Source organism: Homarus americanus, unplaced genomic scaffold, assembly GCF_018991925.1.
Source record: "Homarus americanus isolate GMGI-L3 unplaced genomic scaffold, GMGI_Hamer_2.0 scaffold3384, whole genome shotgun sequence".
NCBI classification, from domain to species: Eukaryota; Metazoa; Arthropoda; class Malacostraca; order Decapoda; family Nephropidae; genus Homarus; species Homarus americanus.
The window spans coordinates 272,501-281,132 of record NW_024741581.1 but is presented as its reverse complement, the minus strand read 5'-3'; the positions used below and the strand labels follow the sequence as shown (position 1 = coordinate 281,132).

Below are 8,632 nucleotides of genomic sequence, written 5' to 3'. Positions count from 1 at the left end.
AGGAGGAGTAAATCAAATAGGAAGATACGGATAAAATAGCAAGAGGGTGTAGAAGACGTAAATAAGTATGGATCGAATCAAGCGCGTTACTCCTTTATTTACGTGTGATACAATAACTGCCTGTAGTGAAATGGCGACTAATGACAGAACAACATCTCTGTATAGCGCACACCTCTCCTACCTACCTGACGCAACACTGGCACACTACTGGCACTCATACAGGGCGTATTAGCGCCCTTTGGTAATAGCGCTCATACAGGTAATACTGGCACTACAATTGATGGCTGGCACTCCGTACAATTAATAATGGCATCATGCAAGATACTATTTCACAGAATATTTAACTCCTTTGGGTAATAATAGCTCATACAGGTAATAATATTTTTCTAGGTGGTAATGGCACTCGTACAGGTATTATGGCACTCATACAGGTAATATGGCACTACAGATGTTAGCTCATACAGGTGGCACTCATGCGGGTAATTATGGCACTACGATATTGGCATATGGGTAATTATGGCATCATACAGGTAATATTTTCTGGTGATATTGGCACTCATACGAAGGTAATTGTATATTACAGGTAATTATGGCACTCATGCAAATGCATTACAGGTGATATTGGCACTCATCACAGGTAATTTGCTGGCACTCTTTTGGTAATTATGGAACTTATACAGGTAATATTGGCACTAACAACACCTTGATGTAAATCTGGATAAACACACTGATTTAAGAAAAACTTAATAACATAATCATAGACTTTGCCCCATCAAAATTACAACCCATATCACCTTTCACTTATATTATTAGATTAAACAAAAAACAACTTTATATCATTGGTTTGTTCAGGAGGTTGACTGAGGCGGTAAGTAAACTATAATGAATCTTTAACAATATTAAGTTCATGATCGATGTTGTTTACTGTCTCACAATCTTAATCTATCAGTAACTATGTAAAATATCCCCACGAATCTTACAAGCAAGATTTCAAGTCATTTGTAAAGGCAAAAATAGATTGTAATATTATTTTCAGTTTAAAGACGTTAGTTATTTATAAGTACAAGTAAAGACGACACGATACGACATGAGGAGAGTCTGTAACCACCTCAGATTATTAGTCCTCACACACACACACACACACACACACACACACACACACACACACACACACACACACCGTCTGTTTACCAAGCCAACATTCCCAGCTATTGGTGATCATGACAACACCAGGGACCACCTCATGTTGACGTCCTCCTTCACGGGTCGAGCCAACACCACTATCACCCTAAAACAACACACCATCAACACAACGAGGCCCACCACTCCACCAACACACCACTAACCCACCCACCACCACAACACACCACTACTAACCCCACCAACCACCACCACCAACACACCACTAACCCACCCACCACCACAACACACCACTTACCCCACCAACCCACCGCAACAAAGAGCACCGAAGAGGAACTTACTCAAGGGTGATGATCCACCATAAATACCAACACAGTCACGCGCCATCACAGGAACAGAAAGAGTGTCCATTATACCTGGCCCTGTGATCAAGAGGTCGGTTACTCTCTGATCCCACGGCAACATCCCTCACCCAACTGAGCACAAGACTCAAGCTGATATCTGCCATGTACACTGAGGCTGTTATCCATCACGTACACCATCTATAAATAAATAATGGTTGACCCTCGAGTAACGAGGATGGCTGGTCCAAGGGCCACCTAGGTGTTAATTTGTTTAAGGTGTAGAAGCTGTCGCCAGTGTCAAGGAATAGTCCGAGAAGACCGGACAACTCGCCAACTGCACTGGCTAACCATTACCCCGGAACACGATCTGCATATTGATTAACATCCAGGTTTCCAATTACTGCTGGGTAGACAGAGGCAAATTTAGTAAAGAAACTTGCCCCTAGTTTCACCCTGCCCGGGGATCGAACCCGGGACCACTCGCTTGCAAGGCGAACGTGCTGACCATTACACCACGGATGAGGGAGTGGATGAAAGTTAAGCATAAAGAAGAACAGACGAGGAAGTAGTGGATGAAATTATGAAGATGAATGAATGAGCAGATGACGGACGTTGGGAAAAAAATAAGGATGAGAAATTTACGATGGATGTGGATACGTTGGATATAAAATGGATGAAAATATGTGGATAGAGCCAGAGAATTACACAATAGTTAACAGTGTAGTAGTGGATGAGGCAACATACTGTATTTACTGCAGGGGAAAGGAAGAGTGAATACATAGGCGAGTTAGTTCACCTTCTCGTTACAAATGCCTGACCTGACTGTGTTTACATCGGTCGGGGGAGGGGGGGAGGGTGGAGATTTAGGAGATGAGAGAGAGAAAGAGGGAGAGTAAAGAAGTCTGGGGTTTCTTACATAATACACATGCTAGAGGTTAACCAGGGCAGTTACCCCATCAGTGTGTGTGTGGGTCAGGTCAATGAGTCGACGTAAGCCTGAGGGAACCGTAGACACTCCCCGTTAACGAGAGGCTTCAATGACTTACAACACGGTTAAAGAAAATGTATATTCCGTTTGAAGATGCTACGCTTAACCTGACAGATATATATATATAATTAGTTGAATATATTACTGTGTGTGTGTGTGTGTGTGTGTGTGTGATTTGTCTGGGAACACTGCAGAGGTAAGATCTTTGCATATACAGTTTGTTAGGTCATGAATGATTTGGTGTTTTATCGGATCAGATGAAGATTAGTCACCCCAGCTTCTTTCAGCTTATTTTAGTTACGTTATGATATGTTATTCCATGTTATTTTTATTTGGTTAGGTTAGGTTAGATTCCCACGTCCATAGACTAATTGGAATTTTTTTTAACTTCCATCGACAAGATAATCCAGTACTAACTCTCGCCAAACAATCGAGCATCAGTTTCACATGTCTCCTTATATAACCCAAGTAAGATTGTTGTTTATAAATCAATAACAAACACGAAAATCAATCACCATCAACCACATAAAAGTACACCTACTTATGGGTCATTCAGGACTCATTAACTCATAATTATTAGCGTCTATGTAACATTTATTTATGAATATTTTCTTCCTCACCTCATCCATAACTCAAGACCTGGCTACTATATCTGACCTTACGTGACACTCTGTATCCAATAGCTTTGTTCCCCCACTCTACACCTCATAGCTTTGTTCCCCCACTCTACACCTCATAGCTTTGTTCCCCCACTCTATACCTCATAGCTTTGTTCCCCCACTCTACACCTCAGAGCTTTGTTCCTTTACCCAAACCTCATAGCTTTGTTCCCTCACTCTACACCTCATAGCTTTGTTCCCTCACTCTACACCTCATAGCTTTGTTCCCTTTGCAGTTATAACTCTCCCGGTTCCCCCTACGAGATGAAGTAATTTTTTTTTTTAGGTTTTTTAGCTCAGCTCTGGTCACTCAAAAGGAGTACTTTGACACCCTCACCATAACAAGGCCACCGACCCGGCATAACTTAAACATTTATGATCACGCAACACTCACCACCACAACCACCACCCAGAGGTATTAACGATAATATCCTCATAAAAGCGGAGTCAGTCTTAATATATACGATCAGATCTTCTAAAATCATCATTAATTCGCCTTATGGAATCACTCAAAGAGGCAATTAAGTGGTGAGGTTTGTCTTGGCTAACAAAAGGTTGCATCGATTGTGGAGAAGCTTCGACTTGCTTAATGGCTTACCTGTACCTTGTTGTGGTGTTCGTTGATTGGCAAGACAGGTAAACATGTCACCTGAGCTATTGTTTTGTAACTTCCCAACGCCACCACTGCCACCACTCCACTACCACTACTACCACTACTACCACTATTCTTCTCTTTAGTCTTATTGCTCCCTGATGGTGTTAGTCAGTTATTTAACTTCTTATGTCATATGTAAGTTATGATGAATTGATGTTATAATAGGATTCATTTTAGGGTAATTTTTTAAACAAGTGATTTTAATCGTTACCATAAGTTACTTGTTATATGAGAAAAAAATTATTACAGAGGTAAATAATAAATTCTAAGATAAATAGATTGTTGATGAATAAAAATAATTTCTTCGGTATATTACTCGTATCCTGTAACACTGTATGAATTATCTAATACAATACAGTGACATAGAAACTCCCAGAAAGTAATACACATACATACACATAAACAAACAAAAAACATACACATACATTCATACAAGTTGCACAGACACGTGGTAGTAACTCTCGACAGGAGCTGCCATGCACAGGCCAACCCGCCTATTGCAGACTCCTTATTTTCTTATGTTCTTATACAATCACCTCCCCAACACACACTCATATCATACATAAACTACACACACACAAACATACTAACACTCACACACATATACAGACTCTCGTGTACACATTCCCACGCCAGTTACGTACACAAATACACACACAATATTATCAAGGCAGGAACCGAGGCAGACACCCTTAGTGGAGAGAGTGGCCAGGTAAAAGTATCAGCTGGGGGGTGGGAGGGGGGTGAGGGGAGGGGGGTGAGGGTGAGGGGAAGAGAGGGGAGAGGAGGGGAAGGGAGAGGAGGGGGTATATAGCCTGGCCCACCACAACATAAGCATTCTCTCACCTTTCTTGAAGCAACTCATTATGTCACGTCTTCTTTCATCTCCTTCTTTCCTTCTTTCTTTCTTTCTTTCAAGTATATTAGGATAAAACACATAATGGCTAAGATCCAGAGTAATGAAGGAAATAAAAGAGTAAGAATCAGGTAACTTAATTAGTACAGACAGGTAAGTATTTCTCTGGAGCTAAAAATGTTGTGAACTACTGTCTGTGTTAAGTTAGGATACTAGCTTAAAGACTTTTGTTAATGAAGCGTAGTAATGCCTAATAACATCAACATACGTGCAAGACAAACAGACAGACAGACACACACAAAGATAAACAATGAAACATAAACATTATTTTTTTGTTTTATACATTGGCCTCAAAAACACTCAGGAAGTGTCCACAACATTTCCTGGTAATTAATAACATCACCAGGTGTATTCTCACAGCTATGGCCGCCGGGGTGTGTCACCTGGTGTTAATAAATTCGTCTGTCGCATCAGCTGTCCTGTGAAATTCCTCCCACACTATATGAAGTCAAGATATATGATCAATATATATATATCTTATGTTCTTATGTTCTTATATATAATGGTGACGTAAATAACAAACTGATTAATCATGATATTTAGTAATATTTTGTACTATAATAATGTAATAATGTGCAGTATAATATAACTGTTTAATAATGTAACACTGTTTGTAGCGATAAATGCCTTTGAATTGACTATTTTATGTCACATTAAAAAAAGTGATAATTCTCTTAAAAGTTTATTGTCGTTTAAAGAAAAATTTAAGAATTGTAAATGTATTTTAATCGTCAGTTTTACGTAGAGTGAAGGACTGACTGTCACTAAACCGTCAATAAACTTTTCACTTTTTCGGTGTCTTTGAAAACTAGCTTTTAAACTTTACTGAAACTTTCCAGATTTTCCTATAGATAATTTATACACGAAGGACAAAATATATCGTAGTTTCAAAGTAATTTTCTTAAGATTCGATATATTTTACCACCACCCGCGCCTCTAGCTGACACAAGTTATAGGTGGACACAGGGCGGAGCATTACACAGGTAACACAGGACGGAGCATTACACAGGTAACACAGGGCGGAGCATTACACAAATAACACAGGGCTGAGCATCACACAGGTAACACAGCACTCAGTAACACACCTGGTATCGTGGCCAGCCTCACACTCACTGAATATACGTATCATTTTATTGTCACTGAAATGTCCGTCATAAAAATTTAATTCATCATTGAGCTGATCACACCTGATTGTACGGTAACGATTCTAATGTAATGATTATTTTCAATACATTAGTTATCACTGTAGGAATAAACGCGTGACAGAACTCTACAGAACTCTACAGAACTCTACCTATACTGTCTCCGGATCATATGAAGATCTTCCCCCCCAAAGTATCCAACTGAAGATTCTCCCCCCCCCAGTCGCGCTCATATGAAGATCCACCCCCCCCCAGTCGCGCTCATATGAAGATCCCCCCAACATATAATATAAATAAACAACATAAGGATTAAATAATAAAACATTATTCAGATTACTTTCTTGTTACACTAAATATTGGTGTAGGTTAGGTTAGGTTAGGTTAGGTTAGGTTAGGTGGTCATAGTGACGTCAGGTCAGGTAAGTTCAGGTTTGGTCATTGGTCAGGTCAGATCCTCCCATCCAGGCTTGATCATATGAAGATCCTCCCCCCCAAGTAGGTTTAGGGGGGAGGATCTTCATATGATCCACTGTCTCCTGTCTGGTATTCAATGTTTCATTAATAAGGACTTAAGTATAGGTGAACTTGACGCTGCCAGAACTGAACAACCTGCCACTCACCTGTTGTACTGACCGTCACATTTGGTTCTTGTGAGAGGTTGATGGTGAGGTAATGGATAAGTGCCTTCTTATGTATGTGAGTGTATATTATATGTAAGTGAAAGTGTATGTGTTTAAGTGTGCACACGGGCGTAGGGTGTGTTTCTGTACCCGCGTTTCTTCGTTTCATTGTTTGTGTATTAGAGTGTGTGTTAGTGCGTAAACACACCTTTCTCGCCTAAACTCATCTTTCTTACCGAACCGTATATTAACCTCAAACACACAGTTAAGTGAAGATGTTAAACAGATAGGTCGGACAGTATACGCAAGACTTATTTTAGGCGCCACTACCGCAGGCCAGTTTAAGGAGCGATAAATATAACTAGTACTTATGGCTCCAGGTTACAGTGATGACGCAACTCAACCCTTACCTCCACCTTCACCATCATTACTGACATTAACTCCTACATGTCATGACCGCCTCGTCTTGACCTATATAAGTTTTAAGGCTTAGCTGGACCACGACCTAGCGGGATACCGTGACCCAGGTGGACCTTAGGGGTACTACCATGACCTGGACAGCCAGAGGGGGTGAGGGGGGTAGTAGTAATATTGTGACCTGACTAGAGAGAGAGGGGTAGTTAAAATACTACTGTGACCTGACCATGTATCAGTGGACGTGGGTAATGCTGGTACATGACCCGGGTAACTCGGCGTATGCAGAGGTCAGGTCATGACCTTGTTAAGATCTACGACCCTAATTACAGCCTATACAGTTTTGCATGACACACATTACGGCGTACTGCAGAAGTTAGTATGTAATTTACACAAGCAAGAGAATCACGAGGTTGTGATTGGCGGATCGTGACGTGACGCAGCCCCTCACCACACGCAGGAAGTTATATAAAAAATACACATAACCGAGTTTGTATTTTGTTAAAGAGTTACAAAACCCAACTAAAACTATCAAGTACGACATAAACGTCCTGACTGTATCGGGAATCGTAGTGTCAACAATCTACAATTATTTACGATAACCATGACCAAAGAGAGAGAGAGAGAGAGAGAGAGAGAGAGAGAGAGAGATTTTGACAGAGAAGAATTAATCAATAGTTCTTATTTACACTCAGGATGTTAAATAAACTTACCAGTGACGTAAACAATAGCTGTAGTGTTATTGAATTGGACAGAAAGCGAAAGTAAACGATTCTATTACTGTAGGTTTAACTTGTGAGCATTGTTGTGTGAGTTCGAGGTTGGCACTGATCGATAGTTAATCCCGTCTTACTGTCATATTTCTCTGTCTCTTTCTGTTTCTCTCTGTCTCTTTTTTATCTCTGTCTATCTCTTGCATTTTACTCTTCATTCTTATCCATTTCTTTCATTCATTCATTCTTATTTTCTTCGCCTTTCTCTCGCTTTCTGTTTTTAACCTAACCTAACCTAACCCGACCCGACCTAACCTAAGAAGGAAGTCATGAGGTGTTTCTGAAGAATAAAAAAAAATATTGAGCTCTCATGACTTGCCTCTGTGGGCTGACGCGGTGAACGGTGTGAAAATTCTATTGTCAACTAAGAATAAGAAGGAAAAATTGTATTTTGATAAACGTCCTGAAAAAAACCTGAGACACTTTTATCTAATCATATTTCATAACAATTATTTTTATCATATTTCACTACCCACAAAGTTTCCTCGAGATATACAGGGTGGTGCATAAGTCGCATTATTTTCGGTAAAGTGACTAATGCACCCCCCTGTATATGAAGCCAGTTCCACGGTATTAAAGTCTCAGCTGTGAACTAACTGAAGACCATAAGGAAACCTCTACCACGATCCTCCCATTATAGAGGAAATAAAGCATCCTGTGAAAGTCCTACTGCAGGATTATCTTTAGGAACAGTTTTGACGGATCATATTAACCCCGGAGAAATGATCTGACTCCTGGTATTGGGGTGGGGGGGGGGTGAGGTGATTCTTCCACCACAACAAAAGACTTCCTCGCCCCGGGACCCACTAGGGGTAGTGGATGACTCGGAACCCGTCAAACATCACTAGGAAGAAAGCACTTGAATGAGGGACTTAGGTTGTGATCCCCAGAGTGAGATTACGAGTTATGATTACTAGACCTGGTTATACTGGACTTTAAACCTAACCTAACCTAACCTAACAGACACACGTTAGTTGTTCA

General features: G+C 40.5%; 1 non-coding gene across 1 annotated transcript; it reads right to left on the bottom strand.

Moving 5' to 3' along the window:
• Window positions 1-1,931: 1,931 nt before the first annotated feature.
• On the bottom strand, window positions 1,932-2,006 carry Trnaa-ugc. The gene has a single exon. It is a non-coding gene; the product is annotated as a tRNA-Ala (tRNA).
• Between the last annotated feature and the right edge of the window lie 6,626 nt (window positions 2,007-8,632).